The sequence below is a fragment of the Miscanthus floridulus genome, chromosome 7, assembly GCF_019320115.1.
Source record: "Miscanthus floridulus cultivar M001 chromosome 7, ASM1932011v1, whole genome shotgun sequence".
In the NCBI taxonomy this organism is placed as follows: Eukaryota; Viridiplantae; Streptophyta; class Magnoliopsida; order Poales; family Poaceae; genus Miscanthus; species Miscanthus floridulus.
The window spans coordinates 105,258,796-105,280,574 of NC_089586.1; the positions used below are offsets into that span (position 1 = coordinate 105,258,796).

At 43.5% G+C, this 21,779-nt stretch overlaps 1 non-coding gene across 1 annotated transcript; it reads left to right on the forward strand.

Moving 5' to 3' along the window:
• Nucleotides 1–18,431: 18,431 nt before the first annotated feature.
• On the forward strand, nt 18,432–18,568 carry LOC136468330 (U4 spliceosomal RNA). Its single transcript, XR_010761835.1, has one exon. It is a non-coding gene; the product is annotated as a U4 spliceosomal RNA (small nuclear RNA).
• Nucleotides 18,569–21,779: the final 3,211 nt, after the last annotated feature.

Genomic DNA, 21,779 nt, shown 5'->3' on the forward strand with positions numbered 1-21,779 from the left:
TCTAGCAACCGGGGTATATGTTTCTCCAAAGTCAAGACCTTCAACTTGTGTATAGCCTTATGCTACCAATCTTGCTTTGTTCCTTATTACTATCCCATCTTGATCTTGCTTGTTTCTAAAGACCCATTTAGTTCCAATGACATTGTGTCCCTTTGGTCTTTCTACCAATTCCTATACTTGATTTCTTGTGAAGCTATTCAATTCTTCATGCATAGCATTCATCCCAATCAACATCCTTTAATGCTTCATCTATCTTCTTTGGCTCAATAGATGACACAAAAGAGAAATGCTCATAAAATGAAGCCAATCTTGATCTTATTTGTATACCTCTTGAAATATCACCAATGATAGTGTCCAATGGATGATCCCTTGCAACATTGGTTGGTTGGAGTATTGGAACTTGATTGCTTGCACTTGCTTGATCATTGGATTGAGATCATGTACTAGCCCCTTGATCTTGTTCATTATCATGAGATCCATTTGTACTAACTTGATTTGTATCATCTTGCACATTTGAGTTGGAGAGCACTTGCACTTGATCATCTTCATCATTATTTACTTGCCTAGGCCTCAATTCACCAACATCTATGTTTTTCATAGCATTTGAAAGTTGAATGCCTCTAACATCTTCTAAGTTCTCATTCTCTACTTGTGAATCCTTGGTTTCATCAAATTCAACATCATGAACTTCCTCAAGAGTACCACTATCCAAATTCCAAACTCTATATGCTTTGCTTGTGGTGGAATAACCAAGTAGGAATCCTTCATCATATTTCTTGTCAAACTTGCCCAATCTAGTGCCTTTCTTCAAGATATAGCATTTGCAATCAAAGACCCGAAAATATGTAATGTTGGGCTTTCTACCATTCAAGAGCTCATATGGTGTCTTCTCTTTTAATGGGTGATAATAGAGGTGGTTGCTACAATAGCAAGCCATGTTGATAGCTTCAGCCCAAAAGGATTGACTCACATTGTACTCACTAAGCATAGACCTTGTCATATCAATGAGTGTTCTATTCTTCCTCTCAACAAGGCTATTTGATTGAGATGTGTACTTGGCTGAGAATTGATGTCTAATTTCAAATTCATCACACAACTTATCAATTCTACTGTTCTTGAACTCGCTACCATTGTCACTTCTAACTCTCTTGATGGTTATTTCAAACTTATTATGAATGCCTTTGACAAATGATTCGAATGTTGCAAATACATCACTTTTATCTACTAGAAAGAATACCTATGTGTATCTAGTATAGTCATCCACTATCACAAAGCCATATTTATTTCTACCGATACTAGTGTATTGTGTTGGCCCAAATAAATCTATGTGCAATAACTCAAATGCTTTACTAGTGCTCATCATGCTTTTTTTAAGATGGGTGTTTTCAACTTGTTTGCCGGCTTGACAAGAGCTACAAAGCTTATCCTTTTCAAACACAACATCTTTCAAGCCTCTAACCAAGTCATGCTTAACCAATCTATTTAATTGTTTTCATTCCAACATGACCAAGCCTTCTATGCCATAACCAACCCATGCTAGACTTAGTGAATAAGCATATAGATAATCTAGCTTCACTAGCATTGAAATCAACCAAGTATAGATTCTTATATCTAAAGCCTTTGAAGATCAAATTAGAGCCATCTACATATATGATTTCTACATCATCTACCCCAAATAATGCATTTGAATCCAAGATCACACAATTGAGCCATGGATAGCAAATTGAAGTTCAAGCTCTCTACTAGCAACACATTGGATATGCTCATGTCATTGGATATTGCTAATCTTACCAAGCCCTTTGATCTTGCCTTTGCCATTGTCACCAAATGTGATACTATCATAACAATCATTGCCATTGATGTTGATTAAGTTGAACATTCTTGCATCACCTGGTCATGTGTTGAGTGCACCCACTATCAAGAACCCAATGCCTTCCTCCGACTTTGTAATTGACCTACAAAAGAAGATCAAATCTTTTTAGGTATCCCAAACTTGCTTGGGTCCTTGAAGGTTAGTTACTTAGCTCTTTTGTACCCAAATGGCTTTCTTCTTTGAGCCCATCCATGGTTTACCAATGAACTTAGCCTTCACACCATTTGTACCCTTAGTAAGCATATAGCATGAATCAAGCTTCATGGAGGATACATTAGCATTTTTGCTCTTTGTCTTGCACTCATGCTCTTTATGACCAACTTGTTTGCAACTAGTGCAAAACCGACTATTGTTCTTCACAAAACTAGTCTTGTGAGAAGCAAAGACCGCCTTGCCTTTCTTGGGGGTATAGCCCAATCCCTCTTTGTAGAGAGAAGCTCTTTAGCTACCCAAGCACATAAGCAAGCGGTCCTCACCACCATAGGCCTTAGCCAAGGTGTGAGTGAGCTTATTGACCTCCTTCTTGAGGTTCTCATTCTCAACCACTAGTGAGGCATCACAAGCGAGACCATCACTACTAGATGAGATAGGAGTGGAAGTGATACAAGAAGGGTTAGTAGGAGCAATAATGATAGGCATAGATAGTGATTCATCAATTATATCACAAGTTAAACCTATATTGCAAGTTTCAACATGCTCCTTTTTATTTTGCTCATCAAGCAAAGAGGAATGAGCCTTTTCAAGCTTTTTGTGAGCTTTGCCAAGCTTCTCATTGGCATTCTCTAGCCTCTCATGAGATGCATTGAGCTCATCAAAGGCTTGCTTAAGGTCTTTTAGTTCCTTACGCAAGCTTTTGCATTCCCTTCTCTTGATGTCAAAGTGTTCTCTATCATCCTCTAGCATGTCAAATAATTCATCTTTAGTAGGTTCATCATCATCACTATCACTATCATTTTCATTTTTATGTTCATTTTCATCATCATGTTCTTCATCACTTTTGTCATCATAAGATTGTACCTTAGTAGCCTTAGCCATGAAGCATGATAAAGATTCGAAGAGAGAAGGCTTCTTATTGATAGCAATGCTTGCATGAACCTTCTTCTTGGTGGTCTTGTTATCATCACTATCATCATCATCATCACTTGAGGAAGCGTCACTATCCCAAGTGACTACATATGAACCACCCTTCTTCTTCTTGAATGCCATCTTGTCCTTCTTCTCTTTCTTTTCCTTCTTGTCCTTCTTTTTGTTCTTCTTAGTTGTCATCATCATTGTCGCTATTGTATAGGTATTGAGCAATAAGATGATCTTTGCTTTCACACTTGAAGCACCTTCTTGACTCTTCTTTGTTCTTGGATAAAGACTTCTTTCTTCTAGCATGGTAGCCCTTCTTCACCATGAACTTGCCAAATTTCTTGACAAAGAGAGCCATCTTCCCATCATCATCATCATCCCATGAATCATCATCTTCACTTGATGTTTCTTGCTTAGCTTTGCCCTTGGATGATGTGGCCTTGAATGCCATGCTCTTCTTCTTATCATCCTTCTTCTCATCTTTCTTCTTCTTCTTTTCTTTCTTCTCATCATCATCTCTATATGTATCATCAGTTCATTATATCTCCCTAATACTTGGTTTGGTGTCATGGTGTCCAAACCGCTTCTTATTAGAATGGTGACCAATGTACCAAATCTTGAAGGCAAACATCTCAAGAACTTATGTGAGAAGTCATTGTCCTTCACCTCTTCACCAAGTGTTTTAAGATTATTGACAAGCACTTGAAGCCTATGGAACATCTTCGGCACACTCTCATCTTCCTTCATCTTGAAACTTGCAAACTTCTCTTTGAGGATGTATACCTTTGCACCCTTCACGGCTTGAGTGCCCTCAAATGATTTTTCCAACTTCTTCCATGCCTCATGAGCCATCTCAATATTTTTTATTTGCTCAAATGTTCTTTCATCAATTGCATCATGAATAGCACTTAGAGCAATGTCATTGTTTTAGAGAAGCACTTCTTCGGCCGCGGTGGGATTCTCTAGATCTTCAATCTCAATTTTGGTTGCTAACACCTTCCAAACCTTCCTATTGATTGACTTGATTTAAGTTGTCATCTTAGCCTTCCAATAGGGATAGTTGAAGCCATCAAATTGGGGTGGCTTCTTTGTGTTGTTGATTTGAGCCATTTTTACATCGAAGGTTGTTAAGCCTCAAATCATGATGACCTTTGCTCTGATACCACTTGAAAGTTCCTAATGACTAGAGGGAGAGTGAATAGCCTAATAAAAATTTCTAAAACAACACTTAACAAAAATGTTAGACAATTATGAGGCGAAGTAAGTGTTGCGCTAGCCTACTCAAAATGCAAGCTACTTACCATAATTCTAGTTTAGATAGTATCTATTCACACAATAGCTATGACACTACCCTATATTAGTGTGCTCTCAAAAGTCTAACTAAAGAGCCACACCAACCAACCAAGTAAGCTCTCACAACTAGCTACATTAAAGAGCTTGACAACAAGTTTGCGGTAATGTAAAGAGAGTGATAAAAAAGGTTATACCGCCGTGTATATAAAGGAACCAATCAATCATAAGAATGAATAACAATGAAGACCAATCACCTCAGAATCAATGATGAACACAATGATTTTTTACCGAGGTTCACTTGCTTGCCGACAAGCCAGTCCTCGTTGTGGCGATTCACTCACTTGGAGGTTCACGCGCTAATTGGCTTCACACGCCAAATCCTCAATAGGGTGCCACACAACCAACACAAGATGAGGATCACATAAGCCATGAGCAATCCACTAGAGTACCTTTTGGCTTTCCACCGGGGAAAGATCAAGAACCCCTCACAATCACCACGATCGGAGCTGGAGACAATCACAACTCTCCGCTCAACGATCCTCGCTGCTCCAAGCTATCTAGGTGGTGGCAACCATCAAGAATAACAAGTGAATCCCATAGTGAAACACGAACACCAAGTGTCTCTAGATGCAAACACTCAAGCAATACACTTGGATTCTCTTCCAATCTCACAAAGATGATGAATCAATGATGGAGATGAGTGGGAGGGCTTTGGCTAAGCTCACAAGGTTGCTATGTCAATAAAAATGGCCAAAGGTATACGCTTCAACCGGCCATGGGGCTTAAATAGAAGCCCCCACGAAATAGAGCCGTTGTACCCCTTCACTGGGCACAACGCGGGGTGACCGAACGCTGGCCCTCAGCATCCGGTCACGTGATTCACGCCACGTGTCCCCTGCTTCAAATACTGTTCGTCAGATTTCAACAGGTCATCAGCTGAATGGACGCAACGCACAAACTGACTGGACGCTCAGCCACCATGCACCCGATCATTTCTAGTAAGGTTCCAGAAATGATTTTCTTTGACCAGACGTGTCTGGTCATGCTTGATCGGACCCTAGCAAGCGTCTGGTCACTCAGTTACTTTTCTCTGCGCTGTCCGACAATAGGACCGGACCCTGGACCTCAGCAGTCCGGTCAGTCTAAGACCCTAGCGTCCGATCGTTTGATCGACGCTAGCGTCTTTACTGTCACACTTGACCAGACGCGCCGGTCCCTCTGAGACCAGCGTCCGGTCACTCAGTGACCAGCAAGACTAACTCCTTTTCATATCTAACTCTCACCCTTGCTCAAATATGCCAACAACCAAGTGTATCACCTTGTGCACATGTGTTAGCATATTTTTACAAATATTTTTAAGGGTGTTAGCATTCCTCTAGATCCTAAATGCATATGCAATGAGTTAGAGCATCTAGTGGCACTTTGATAACCGCATTCCGATACTGAGTTTCACTCCTCTTAATAGTATGGCTATCAAACCTAAATGTGATCACACTCTCTCTAAGTGTCTTGATCATCAAAATAAAATAGCTCCTATAGGTTTATACCTTTGCCTTGAGTTTTTTGTTTTTCTCTTTCTTCTTTTCAAGTCCAAGCGCTTGATCATCATCATGGCATCATCATTATCATGCTATGATCTTCATTTGCTTCACCACTTGGAATATGCTACCTATCTCATGATCACTTGATAAACTATGTTAGCACTTAGGGTTTCATCAATTCATTCAAAACCAAACTAGAGCTTTCAGGGGTGCCTCATCATTATATCTTTCTTACGCTCTTCGCCATGCCAGCGCAACAGCTTGGCTGACTTTGCACATGCAAATGGCCTATGCACTCGGAGAGCTATAGGGAAATACCAAACGACCTTTATGGGACCTCCTCTGGTCTTGGTACCCTCATCTGACGGTCCTTCTTTGTACCGTAGAGCTTCATACTTGGGGCACTTGTCCAAGTCTTTGTATTTTTTTCCTACGATACAATATACAATCATTGAAACACACGTAGATTTTTTCAGCTTCGAGGCCGAATGGGACAGATCATTTACTTGGGACAAGTATGTCTTTTCTGGTAACTCATTTTTTTTCTAAGAGCATTTTCCTTATTATACCCAACAACTGATCGAAGCCTTTATCGCTCAATCCATTTGTCGATTTGAACTCTAACAGCATGATGTCGGCTTCTAGTTAGCTCATTGGACAATTCCTATACAATGGTGCTTTTGCCATCTTGTCTCATTTTCTCTAGCTTTCTCAGCTGTCTTTCACTAAGACATCCAGTCTCTATATTATGTAGCAGCTGAGAAATACCATCGTTATCCTCGGTGTCGTCGGCTAGCGTGTTCCTAAACACTATTATTAACTGTGGCCATAGGTTCCATGTTGACACCGGATTCCTCATCAACATCATGGATGGCTACGTCAGACATAGTCCACATCATCATCGTTTCCCTGTAGAACATCCACACCAACCTCGTCATGTATAGTCTATATCGTATAGTTTGGCATGAACCCCTGGTAATCAAGTGCGATCATATAGACTCAATTTGACGAAAGTTCCTATGATTCTTGCAATCTTTGCATGGGCAGAAGACAGGGTTCCCATTCCCAGCATGGGCTTTGGCATCAGTGATAAACTAGCTGACGCCATGCATGTACCGCTTCGTCCGTTCGGGACAGATGCATCCACTCTCGATCCATCTCTGCACAAAAAAATACTGAGACTAGTAATTACAAAGAATTAATAAGAAATCGAGCTTCATAAATAATAATTGTAGCTCGAAAGTACCATTTTTTGGAAAATATTATTGTACACTAATTATTGAAAAATTAAAATTGGTAGCCCCGACCCTTATAAATTAAAAATCGTAGTAAAAAACAATTATTGCACAATATTGAAGAACAACTATTTTACTTTACTTCTAAGAACTAATTATAGCATCTATACTAACAATGATGATCTTGACCACCATAAAATAATTAGCTAGGAATTTAAATGTGTTTATAGACACTAACCTTTTGGATGATGAATTCATCATAATTTGAGCCTTACACAAATGACCAATTGGAAAAGTGTTCTCTAGAATGGAGAAAGAACTAGAATGAGAATGAAGCAATGTAGCCATCAAAACAAAGCTAATTAAGCAACAAAATCAAATGAGTGAATGTTTGTTACTAACCTTAAAGAAAAAGATCAAGCCATTCTTTAAAATCCAAGCGCTAGCTTCATGGTGAAGAGCAGCCGCAACAATAGAGGAAAGGGCCCTAAACACGTAGTCTCTGTTCTTAGGATGGAAGAGAGGAGGAAGAAGAAGACGGCTGCAACCTTTTTAGTGCTGTTAGCTTATCACCGTCGGTTCTCGGCTAGAACCGACAGTGATAGAACACAATCACTGTCGGTTTGTGGCTTCAACCGGCAGTGATGAGTGGCCGCCAAAATACTGCCGGTTCAAGCCACAAACCGGCAGTGATGTGGTGCTCACTACCGGTTTTAGCCCAGTCCCAATTATTTTATCATTTTCGAGCTCATAACCGACATTAAAGGCTCATAAATCTGGTAGCGACGAGACCCGCAGTGATGTCTAAATCTAGCGTAATGTCAGCCAAGTTGTCTGAATTTTCAGTACTCAAAGCTGCAGATAAACATGCGTAGTTACAGAGTGGAATGATGGAAAGTTAGTACAGAAGCAGGAACAAACTAGCTAGCCAGAGGCGGATCGAATCTTAACTCTCTCATGCGCTGATTGACCGACTGACTGCTAGAACAAGGATGTCCCCAAAGGTCAAAAGCGTGCCCCAGCGAGACAGCCAGAGGTGGGCGATCCTCGATGGCTCAAAATATTCAGAGAATCGCTTCGATCGACGATATGTCAATATCTGAATTGAAATTGCAGACGAACATTGACAGCACAAGCGCTGCTGTTCTTCCTCCTGTGCATGCATGCCTAGCGGTGGCTTGGCTCGTCTACCATGGGCAGAAAAAGGACACCAGAGCCGAGGAGCAAAGCAAACACCTTTAGCAGCTTCCGATCGAGGACGAGCTTCGGAAAATATGGCCAAGACACTGTCGCAAGGCAACGCTGCTCCAAATGCTTTCGCCTGTCGAATCAGGAAGAACACACACGTATCTGCTTTGGAATACGTGCGACAAAGTGTTTGAACATACTTAAGCCCATAAAGGGCTACTGATGGTACTCACTCCTTAATTACCGTTCTACGGAGTACTACCAAAAGACACGTGTTTGAAATAACAAAGCATCCGCTCGAGGCCTTTTCGTTCATCTTTGTCCAGAGCATGTCTTTTGAACTCTGAAAGCAAGCCATAGCTGAAGCGGTTTTAATCTCCAAATAAAGTGCAAGTACTGCCAAAATCTAGTGAACTTTCTTAGCGGAAAAAAAAAGCTCGTAAGAGCTTTCCTATGGTGCGGTTGCTGTTGCTGGGGAAGTTATTTGGTAGTTTGAGCAAAAGATGTATGCATGGTGTTCGCTTGATCGTCCGCCCGTTCGGCTGGCTGGAGCCAGCTGCTTCCTCCTTATAAAACACTGCTCACCTTTGAGCTAGAACAGTATCTTTTTTCTCATAACGAAGCAGCCGAAAACGACTAGCCGGCTTTAATCCAGCTCAGCCGAACAGTGTTAAAACACTATCAGCCATGTTTATCAGCCATGATATAGTATTTTTCTCTGACAATAAAACAGCATCAGCCAGCTTATAAGCTACAGAAACGATCCAGCGGAGCTCCTTTGCAGCTCCTCGTCTTTTCGGAAGGATGGATGGGCTGACGCATGCAATTTCGCGTGTTCGTCGCGCATTCCACTTGTAAAGCTAGCTAGAGAGAAAGAGAACCAACGAGTTGTTGATGCATGACCCAAGCAGACTTGCTACGGTAGCTTCGTGGGCACGTTACGCTGCATTGCCCCCTTTTGGTCGGGACAAATAGATGTAACCAGACTTGCACTGCCAAAAAGCCATTGTGCGTGGTCTCATCTGCATACACACAATTGAAAATCCTTCTACGTTCAGACGCAAACGGTTCAGGTATTAGTGCGGCTGCCAGGACAAGGTAAAAACCCAGCAAACTCTCCTTCTAACCGCATCAGGCATCCTTCTGTTTATTATATATGCTAAAAAAGTCAAATTAAACAAGCATGGGACCAATGAAATATAGTCAGGTAGAATTTTTCTCGACATTGCAAGCACACGCAGCTTCCTTTTGGACTCCCCTATCAAGTATCAAAGCAAAGGCGCTCCCATATTTTATTTTAACCTTTATTACCGTTGGTGGAACGGCAAGAAATTTGGCCGAAACTGTCTGAGGCAGCAGGCGCGGCAATGCGGCATCCATCCCAAGCGAGCGAGTTGAGTTCCAACACGAGTCTCCGAGTGTCACCTTCATCTCCTCCTCCTCATTCCTCACCATCTCCACTACTCATGTTATTTTATAGTTAAACTTAGTCCTGAGGAGCATCAGAAAAGAATGACACGGCCGGCGTGCCCAGCCCAGAGCTGCGCTGCGAGAGAGTTAGGTCAAATCAAATCGCGCTCGAATATCTGGCTCACCTAACACGCATACCCAGTGGCATAATTCCATCATTACAAGCACTCATAACCTCTTCTTGTGATCAGCTCTCATAACATGTATGCATATGAACAGGCATGCGTTATCCCAACCCAAGTCTCTTCTACTAGAACAGCTGCTGCTCTAGCTGCTGATCGGCGATCCTATCTGTGTGGATGCAGTTACACCAACCTGTGATTGACCCAGGGGCGCGCGGCAGGCAACATCTAGCTACAATGCATTATGTACTACACATGCATGTGACCATTGATCTTGCAACTAGCAAAGCTTGTTATCAAGTTATTGGAAAGTTTTAGTTGTCCAAAACCAAAAGAGAGCATGTGGAATGAAGCAGCTGCTGTTACATTAGTTTATCGTTGAGGAATTCCTTTTTCTCTTCATTCTAAAGGCTAAAGCTGTTGTTGATGCATGATGGACAAAATAATTCCAACCTCTCGTGTTTGCTAAGGCGCAGCCAAATGAGAAAAAAACAAACGAGGCATCACTGTCGTCGGGTGTATATATACATCAAGCCCAAATAATCTCAGTGGAGGGTGGGGGCACCGTCATCCACGAGGCAACGACCTATGGGATCATGCATACTGCTGCTAGCTTTCCGATGTGTGAAATAATGACAGATCATACTACTGCTAGCTAACAAAACAAAATAAAAAACTCCATTTAAAAGTCCATGCACGCCAACCATGCACAATGGCAGAGAGACGTACGTTCAAAGCATGTGTGTAGTACCAGGCCAGACCAATCATCCTCTGTTTGTTTATCTTATAATTCGTTTTTTTATTTTTTTTTACTGAAACAGTATTTTTCTTTCACAACAAATCAATCAGAACAATGTTTCAGCTTATTTTTTCAGCAAAGCGAACGGGGTATATAAACAACTGGTACTGTGTGCAGCTATCATATCTACTGTACAGATAAAAATGAAGTAGTTTTGGACTATTACTCCCTCCGTCTGTAAAAGAATGCAATTATGGGATGCGTGCCAGTCAAAATGACTCAAGTTTGATCAAGTTTATAATAAATAGTATTAATATTTATGTCTCTAAATAAATTTATTATGAAAATATATTCTATAATAACTAATCTAATGATACTTATTTTGTATCATAAATGTTAGTATTTTTTTATATAAATTTAGTCAAAGTTCAGACTGTTTGACTTCTAAAAAAACGAGAACTGCATTCTTTACATGAGGATGATGACTAGAATGAGGTACGCTGTAGTTGTCTTCCTTTCAGGCTATCTCCAACAACAACATCCAAAATATAAGACCCATTTGTCCTTTGGGTACGCTACAAGCAAAAGGTTCAATACATATTCGGCATCTTCTCTAACAACAAGATCCAAAAAAGAATTTTTTCTGCAAATGGGTTTCCAGGAGAGAGGATACCTATATTTAGATTGTGCCTCTCAGTCTCAGGTAACTCAAAATAGATCTTCCATATAGGTACTCTGTTGAATACTGATTTTAGGTCTTTTGTTACTCATTTTGAGTTTGGATGTTCATATAGATTTATTGTTGGAGACATTCTCACATAGTGCAAAGTGAAGCATGACCTAAAGAGGTCAAGAACGATGTTGACATAGGTTTCAGTAGGTCCAAGACTCACATGAACGGCTCGAAGCCTCCAACTCCAGAAGTGGCCGGGGGCCCATGCAGCGCCATATGTCACTGTCCACAGGCCATCCGTCTCGAAGTCAAGGGCCCTGAATGAGTGCGCAACCACAGGCCATCCGCTCCGCAAACCAATCCATCCCGGAGAGTTTGGATCCCAGAAGAACCGAGAGGGCCCTATTTTAACAGTGGCTCTTAGTTCAAAAGCACATATCAGCAACTGTAAACCCCGTTTGGAACACCAAAGTCTCACATGATTCGGATGCGAACATACACTTGCCCTGTTCGGCTTATCCATATTCGGCTTGTTGGGCTTCTTTTTTCAGCCAGAACGGTGATTTTCTCTCACAACAATTCAGTTAGAACAGTAATTTTCAGCCAGTTTCAGCCAAGTTTTGTAGCAGGGAACCAGAGCACATAATGAGTTCGGACAAAGTTGTTAGCATAGAAGTTGGTTGGGTGGAGGACCATTGCATACTGTGTCTGCAGTTGACTTTAGGGCAGATTATTGTGATGGGGACAAGACAGGAAGACGACTCTGTAGTCGCTGGGGGTGCCCTGCCCTGCCGAAGAAGTAATTTTTTTCCTCTCATCTAAGTACAACTGTAGTATCTGTTCGGATACAGACACACACCATCACACACACGTACACCACACACACGGTATATAAATAGATCTACAGCTATACCTAGACAACGAACGCAGCTGAGAGATACTCGAAGATCAGCAGACTCCGAGCGTGGCGGGCACGTCACTTACCATTGTGGCATATCTGCATGAGAGGCACCTGGAGAAATTGGGGAAAATTGGGGAAAACCCACGGTGGGAATCATGCACCGAGCAGCGCTCGAACGCACGACCGGCGGCTTCCGCGGCTGGAAGACCGACCGGCCGAGCTACGGCTCGTTCCCTGCCGAAGAAGTAATTGTCCTCCCTCCTGGCATCCCATCTACATTCATTTTCACGATTTCGTATATCTATCTTTGAACAATTCCCTGCTCAAAACTATTTCGTCTTCCTAATATTCTTTCCTCTCCACTCCTATTTGCCCCGTTCGCTGGTCTGAAAATTGGTTGAAATTGGCTGAAACATTGTTCCGACTGAATTGTTGTGAGAGAAAAACACTATTCCGGCTGAAAAAGAAGCCGAACAAGCCAAATATGGGGTAAGCCGAACAGGACCTTCCTGTGGTTCTGAAAGTTACGTTGAGACCAAGTGCAAATCAAGGCATCCACTAGTATGGAAGTAGTTTTTGTTGACGCCTCTGATTTTTTTTCTACTAGCAACTCGTAATGCATAGACGCCAGTAGAAGTAGAACTGTTGGCCCATGGCTTTGAACCGTCAGTGTAAACACTACATTTCTATTAGCGGTTTTTTAAGCCTGTCGTCATTAGAAATCATGTATTTACACTGGCGATTCTCTTGAGACTATCACATCTGTAAATCTTACACTGACGGTAGTCTCAAGAGAACCGTCAGTGTAAATGCATGGTTTCTACTAACAGTTTTCTTAACTTGGCGCCGGTACATATAATTTGAAATATGTTTTTTTTTTAAAAAATCCTAAATGATCTCGCATAGAGAAACGATCTAAACTAAAATTGTAGTACTAAACAAGATTGCATGACTTCTGACTTGCTGCTAGGTCTCTTTCGGATTAAAAAAATTACTTATTTTTGCTGGACTTACAAATTCTAGAAAATGCTCCAGTGCAAATATTTACATAGGGGGTTCTTAAATGACGTCTGTAAAAAGCACTGACTTTCGCTGTCCTTCCATGCTGGCGGTTCGGGAAAAAAAACACCAATACAATAGCATATTCGGCTGGTGCTGATACAATCATATACGATCGTGGATTATTACTGTTGGCTGATTTGGTGTGAGAGAAAAATACTGTTCTGGCTGGAAATTTACGATCGTTTACGACGAAGCGAACATGCTGCAAGTCGTAAAAGTTGTGGGAGCGCTTCTGGAAAAGTTTAAAGAGGCAATCTCATTCGACAGACATTGTATCTATCTGCGTAGGCATTCTAACCTCGAACATTGTTTGGCCATTCTCATTGCTCTGCAGTTTGATATCATTCATGCAGGTGAGGTGACACATATTTGTCGGCAATTCTCGGAGCTCTTCTCTATGCTCCAATAGATCTTTGCCATGGTTGTACTAGTATGCAATAGTGTCGGTTTCAATTTAGTTCTTCCGTGCTCAAATAATACGTAGTGTTCCTCTGTTAAGCCCAACTCTTTGGCATTATTTCTACCTTACTGTCATTTTTTTTATATGTACTTGGCTTTTTATTTATTGGATTCTTCCCTGGTTTACTGTTCGTAGTTCGATGCTATCGGAGGGGCTCCGGCATACTTAAGTTTTTCAATAAGGCGAGCTTTTCTTCCTTGCTAATTGTCCCCTGCTGACTTGCATCTTTCATTAGGTTAGTTACGCTCCCACTCATCTACTTTCTTGTTTGATGAAATTCAAGTGCTTGATTTACTGAGGGGTTGGACCTTTTCTTTGATTCAGTAGACCTTGTTGATGTGTGGCATTTGCCGTGGGACTTGGCTTGTGGCTATTGCGGCGACGGTAGAGGAGAATGAGAAGGAGAAAGACCTCCTATGTGAGGCCGTGAGGAATCCCTAGGAGGTGTTGCCGAACTAACACCATTGTCATCGTCATCATCCAAAGATAAATATAAATTAGAGCCGTTGTCTACATGGGAACCAATATAAAGAGATGTGATAGATAGATGATAAAAATAAAAGCCATGTGATTGGACAAAAAAAATATTTTAAAGAAAACTATCCATTAGAATATTGTTTCAATGTGTAGTATATATATGATTTGATAAGTACACTAGCTATGTCATAATTTCTGGGCTGGGTTTGTCCTAAGGCCCATATCCGGGTAAAGGTGACCAATCAGACAATGTTCAAACATGAGGATTTTATTTTAATATAATAGCTAATTAGAATACTCCGTGAATACCTGGACCAGACAACCAAGCCCATGATCATCATAACGTGAAAGAAGGAAGAGTCCAGCCAGGCATCTCTGTACGAATACTGCCCTATGGGGAGGCAGACGTGACGGTGCCTGCATGCCTGGTCGAGCACTCAAGTCGTGTTGTCCAGATGGAAATGGAGTATACCTGGCCATGCAGCCCGAGGCCCAGCAGCCCAGCTCGAAGCCCGGCCTTTTAGCCCGACATGAGCACGGCCCGGCCCGTAGGCCACCGGGCTCAGGCTGGCCCGGCACGCAGCGCCAGGCCGTGCCTGGGCCGGCAGTTGAGCCCTTGGGCTGGCATGGCCCCGCACGGGGTTTTGGAGGAGGCCCGGCAGCGGCCCGAGAGGGAGGCGGCCCAGCTCGCCAACGGCTCCCCCCACGCCGCCACCCCAGACCCCACCTATAAAAGACAGCCGATGCGGCGCCCCCCTCCCGGCCTCCCCTCAGTCCCGCACTCCCGCTCGTAACCTAACCCTAATCCCCTGTCGCCCATTCGCATCCCACCACCACCAGCCGCCACGCCGCTCTCAAACGTAGTGGCCAGTGATGCCTCGCCGTCTCCGACGCCGACTCCTGTGACCACGATCCGCCTCCCGCCGGCGTCCTCCCCTCCGTCCCTGCCTCTCCCTTCTCCCTCTCCCTATCTCCCCTCTAGATCTCGTTGATTATGTGAGTTGGTTGTCTCTGTTTGTCCCTCCTCCGCCGTCCGCCGTCGTTGCTGACTGAGTGTCATCTTCTCTGGACTCTGGGTGCTCGTCGTCTTCTTCGGCACCGGGCTCCGGCTGCGCAGGTGAAACCCTAACCCCTAACCATGTTCTAATTTCTTCTTTTTCTTTCAATGTATGCTTCTGATTTCTTCTTCTTCCATTGTTTCGCAGGTCGGTAGCCGATGCATCATCTTCTAGCTGCGGCTTAGAGCGAGCAAGGCGGCCACCCGCACCGTCGAGGAACGGGGCTGGAGAGGCGGCCATGGCCGACGAGGATGGCCTCCTGCCGGTTGGCCTGGCCCTAGAGGGCAAGAACGATGACGACACTCGAACCGACACTGCTGCGTTGTTCGGTATCGATCTTGGGGACGGCTCTGCTGCTCCGATCGATGTGGACGCGGATGGTGGTGAAGGGGCGACGGCGACTGCGAACTCCAACGGCTCTGCTCCTTCGGTTGCTGGTACAGGTAACACTAGTAAGCGCAAATCGCCTGTGTGGGCTGATTTTAAGGAGATCTATGAGGTTATTAATGGTTTTAGAATTTGCACCAAGGCTGTTTGTAAGATGTGCAAATCTACCTTGTCTGCTAGATCTGCTGCTGGCACTGGTCACTTAAAAAGGCACCAAAAATCATGTAGGATTAAAACTAATCAAGAACTTTTGCATTGCTAAGGGTGTTAGACCTAGAAAGTTTGGTTTGGATATGGATGTTAGATGAAATGCTACATATCTTATGCTTAAACACCTGCTTCCATATAAGGATATTTTTTCTGTGTTCATTAATTCCAACTATGGCTCAACGTTGTTAACTGCAAGTCACTGGTATATTGCTGATAAAATACTTGAATTCCTAGAAGTTTTTTATGACTCCACAGTCACTCTTTCTGGTGTTTACTATCCAACTAGTCCACTTATTCTGCACCATCTGCTAGATATTATAACTCATTTGCATGAAAGTTCAAAGGATCAAAATCTGTTTTCTATCGTCTATCCTATGAAGCTTAAATACCTAAAATACTAGAAGGACATACCTCTGCTGTATTCATTTGCATTCATTCTTGATCCTAGAGGTAAAATGAGAGGTTTATTTAATGTTCTTACCATAATGCAACAAAAAACTGGTTTTGACTATAGTTCTTATTATGGTATTGTGAAAACTAAAATTTTCAAGTTGTTTAACAAGTATGAAGAAAAGTTTGGTGCAGCTAGGTCTCAAAGGAGGGCTGCACATCCTGTAAGCATCACAGGTAAGAGGAAGCAGGCACGGGGAAGAATTTTTGGAGGCCCTAGAGCATCTGGTGTTGTTGGACCTTCCCCTGCCTCTGCTCTCAATCCTTCTTTATCTACTTCTGCTGCTTGTGAGCTATCTGCTTATCTGGACAGTGACAATGTCACTGCATATGAGGATGACTTTGATATACTTCTCTGGTGGTGTGACCATAAGCTAACATATCCAGTGCTTTCTATCATGGCTAGAGACATTATGTCAATTCCTGTTTCAACAGTGTCTTTAGAATCTTGTTTCAGCTTGACAGGAAGAATACTTGAGGAGCGGCGCCGTCGACTATTGCCTGAACATGTGGAGATGCTTGCTTACATAAAAGATTGGGAGCTGAGTAAAAGAAGACTGTAGCATGATGTTGACAACCAAGAACTGGTAGACTCCTTCGAGCATCTCTATCTTGATGAAGATGCATCTACTTCTGGGGCTTCTTCTGCTAGCACATCTGCATCTATGGCTTCTGCATCTGGTGGTTCTTGAGTTGAGAGTTGAGATTGAGACAGTGAGAGTGTGAGACTTGAGAGGTGAGCTGAGAGCCTGAGACTTGATTATGATCTGTATCTGTGATGTATCATGTAAACCTTTGAACATGTTTAAGACTTATAACTAGAGCTGTGTTGTACTTTTTTCCCTTTCTAGGGTTTCTCATAAGGATGAGTTTTACCCAGAAAGGTTTTTAATGAGGCAGCATTGCACACAACTCAGTTATCCTTTTAATTTCCTCTTGTTCTCTATGTGTATGGTTTTGGTTTGAAGCTCTTCTAGGAAAAAATACTTCAAATTTGAATACTTCTTGTTGAGATAAATTTTTTGATGTGTTTTGAACCCTATGGGCCTCGGGCTGGCACGGCCTGGTGATTTGGCCGTGCCTAGAAGGCCGATACGGTACGGATTTAGGCCCACAGGCCTATGCTTGGGCTGATGGCAAGGCACAAGGCCCGCAGCGGCACGGCACGGGAGGCACGACGTGCCGTGCCGGCCCGACATCCTCCGGGCCATGCCTGGCCCTTGCCCAGGTCGTGCCGAGCCAGTCCGATGGCCAAGTATAAAATGGAGTGGACGCAGTGCCGGTCCTACAATTTTAAGGGCCCTTTGGCGATCTCGTCGCAACGGCCCCTCTTGATCATGTAAAAAATCTTATAATATATAGGCGCTAATTTTACTTGCAAAACAAAAACAAATTCAATAATATATTTTTAATTTAACATGTCTGATAATTATTGAGAAACAATAAAGATTAAGCAATATATTTGTAGTTGTATAATAATTATCGAGGAACAATATAGATTAAAAAAAGCAATATATTCGTTTTCTTTTCTCACCCATGACAAATGTTTCTTAGGTAACATTCTAAAATTCTAACACCTAAATTAGAAGAAAAATATGACTATATAGGTACAAAGTACTAGAAGTCTGAAATACTATACAAATAATTAATTTGGATTAAAAATAAAAAGGAAAAAATACCTTGGGTCTAAACAACAGATCGATGATCGCAATTCATAAGAAGCTAAGAATCAAGATATCATCGTCGTGGAGCCCTGCCTAGTCGCCGTCCTCGTGCGCTGTGTCCGTGTCTCCGGTAGTCTAGCTCTTCGTGGTGGCGTGGCTCGCCAGCTCCGTGTGTGTAAGGCGCACCTCGCGAACTCACAATCAGAGTGTGCTGTATGCAGCGTGACTCCTCGCCTCCTCTCTGCCTGAGAGCCGTGGGGAAAGGAAACTAGCAAAGAAGTGCCAATGTTGTCTTTTGGGGTCGCCTGACCAGTTCTATGTCTCTCTTCTCATTAGTTTGCTAATGCCTAAAGAACTATAGGACCTAGGGGTCTGTATACCTAGACTTAGGCCCCTCCTCCACTTGGGCCCTCGGTCGTCGCACCTCGTGCCCTACCCTTAGGGCCGGCACTGAGTGGACGTACCAGGTCGGTTGGTGTTTCGTACCACTCAAGCTGTTGGATTATGAAACTAGGCGAAACATAAAAGGAGGCCACGGACGAGCGTTGGAACGTGTCCTTGCGCTTGGGGCAATGACGCAGCTAGTGAGGTAACACCGAGGTGCTCAATTGCTAGTTGAAAACTATCTCCAAACCCCCTTTGTGGCCCACCTGGGCTATAGAGAATTTTTGGAAGGGTTACCCCACTAACCAGGGTAAAAGCCCTACAAGTCACAATGAAAATTTTGGAGTATGATTGCTTAGGACAGTCCCAATGCTAAAAACTAAATGTAGTTTCTATACCTATTAATTTTCATAAACGCTACATATAGAAACAATGGCTCCAATGGATAGTTTCTATGGAATAATTTTTTATCCAATCACATATATTCTCTCTTCATTCTCTACCAATCACATCTCTTCGTGTCTTGGTTCTCGTGTAGACATGGTTTCTAACTTAGATCCGGTTTCTATGATTTTTGCTTTCTCTCTTCAATAACTACATTGCCACATCAACAAAATGCTTAGGTGACAGTACAATCAATATCCACAGAAACTACGATAGTTTCTACATTGAGAATGCCCTTAGTGTGATTTTTTTTATTTTTAACTTTTTTTGTAAACTAATTTTAAATCTAACATTGTTTTATTTTTTTATCCAAAACTAACACTTTTGCCCGCGCCTATTTCCCTGGCGCGGCGAAACGCCTATGTCGCGCCATGCATGGTGGCGCGGCAAAGAGGGATGATGTGGCGACGACTGGGGCGCTGACCGGTGACGTGGCAGGGTCTGCCGTGCCACCGATCTTGGTGCAGCAGTGACACGTCTTGATCGGTGGCGCGACATAGCCGGCTAAAAGCCCGCGGCCCAGTCCCGCGGTGCCACGCCGTGCCCACCGCACGCACGCCCGCACCCGCTTGCCTGCCCGCATGCGGCCGCCGCCCCCACCCGCCCCTGCCGGCTGCCGCGCCTGGCCGCCTGCCTACCGCACTCGCCGCGCCTGCCCGCCTCCGCGCATGCCCGCCGCGTCAGCCGCACCACGCACGTCGACGCGCCACTCTTGCCGCGCCCGCCGCGCCATTGCCGCTAGCTGCCCACCGTGCCCGTACGCTGGCGCGCCACCCCCTCCGGCCACGCACGGTGGCTGCCCGCCGCGCCCGCCACTGCCCTCACTGTCGTGCCACCACCCTCACTACAGCGCCCGCGACTGCCGCCGCCACCCTCACTGTCGCGTTGTACACTGCTCCCAACTGTCGCACGCCCTTCTCTCTATCCCATGTCCACCCGCTGTCGTCGTCGAGGCTAGCGCCCACGCCTCTCGCTCCGGTCTAGCGCGCCACCGCCGCGAGGACGAGCGCCGCTGCCGCGAGATACTCCCCTAGTGTATTTGTTGATTGAATCGACATTGTTAGTATAGTTAGTTAGTAAAATAAATAAAGTTAGTATAATTAGTAAAGTATAGTTAGTTAGTTTAGTTAGTATAGGCAATATAGTAAGTTAGTATAGATAGTAAAGTTAGTTAATTTAGTTAGTACCGTTAGTGTGTCTAGTTATACATTAGTTGTTGTAGTTAGCCTTGTATAGATGTTAATATTAGATTAGTTAGTATATTTATAGTTAGAATAGGTATTAATATTACTATGGACATTACGTATGATGATTTTGATGACTTGATGAAGTTTCGTGAAATGCTTTTGTAGATGGATTATTGTGTTAGAGTTTTTTACGGAGGAAGTGTTAGGAGAGAAGATGGTATGTTTGAGGATATGGAAGAAGAATTGGAATGGTTTGATGAACCTCCTAGCTTCAACGACCTTTGTGTCCGTTTGAATACAAAGTTTGATGGTGATTTCACACTGAAAGGGAGGTTTGATACTGGGAAGACTAAGGCACACTATGTCCTCATGCCCTTGCGTGACCCTGCTCACTGGTCCCACTATACTAGGGTGCTCTAAGATTCCAATGTGCCCATGGCTGAGGTGGTGGTGGAGAATAGGTACAGGATGCAGGGTGTCCTGGACGGGCCATCCATTGATGGTGTTGGAGGCAATGAGCAAGAATTAGGAGTCAAAGGGGAAGCAGCTCAGGGTAACATGCATTTGGACGGTCAGTTGGTGTAGGAGCAGTTTCATTCAAGTCAAGTAGGCTATATAAGCAATGATTTCAATGTGAACGAGTTCAAACTGGAAAAGGAGGAGCAGGAGGAGGAGGATAGGATCAGTGATGTAGTTAGTAGTTATTCGGATGATTCAGATGGTGACCAGGGAGATAGACATGCTATGCCCACACCGGTTGATGCCATGCTAGTACCTGTTCATGGTATGCCATTATCAGTACCAACTAAGGTTTTGCATGCTATCCAGGCTTAGGGTAGACTAGTCATAGATTTGCCAGCAGATGATACCCCCTATGATTCATGGGGCAGAATTAGCGAAACGTAGCACTATGTTCCACCATCACCTTACACAGTGACTGAGGTCGATGAATGTACCTTTTAGGGGTGTTTCGAACTATAGGGATCTCAGCATGACGGATATGGCAATTTGTGACACCGGTCTCCAGATGTATAGGAAATTATTGTATGACCATGAGAAAGAAACCCTTAGGAAGGGGATGATATTCAATATAATGTCAAAGATGAAGCTCTTCCTTTAGGGTTATGCTATGTTTCACCATAGGCCATACAGCGTCACTCATTCGGACCAAGAGTTGAGGTACCACGTGATATGCAAAAACGGTTGTATGTGGAGGTTAAATGCACAAAGAGATAGAGTGATGACAAGTGGAGGATAAGTAAAGTTGTTGAACCCCACACTTACCTAACAAATAGGGGGAAGGAAAATCATTAGCAGCTCACTGCACGTTACCTTGCCCGTCGTATATTGGGGCTCATTGATGATAATAACAACATTTCGGTGTCTTCTTTACAACAGTCCATATCTAGATTCATTAAGTATAATGTGAAGTACAGAAAGGCTTGGCATGCTAAGCAAATTACCCTAGCAATTCGATAGGGTAGTTGGGAGGAAGCGTACAACAGGGTGCCCCGCATCTTATGTGCAATGCATTACTACAACCCTGGCTTGAAATGGTTTATGGACACCGGAGGAATGTGTTTTTGGGCCTCGTTGAGGCATGCCCTCTATCGTGTGTTCTGGTCGTTCGCACAAACGGAACATGCATTCTAGTTTTGTCGGCCAGTCGTACTTGTTGATGACACTTTCTTGATAGGAAAGTACAGGGGCACCTTGATGATGGCTTCATCTGCTAGAGTGATGAGCGATGAGTGAAGAACGTGTCGTCATCCTCCTCCACCTACGGCCTGAGTGAAGAACGTGTCATCATCCTCCTCTACCTTCAAGCCCACCTATGCTAGAGCGATGAGCTCGCTCAGTCTGCTAGTGTCGCCCTCAGCCTCCTCC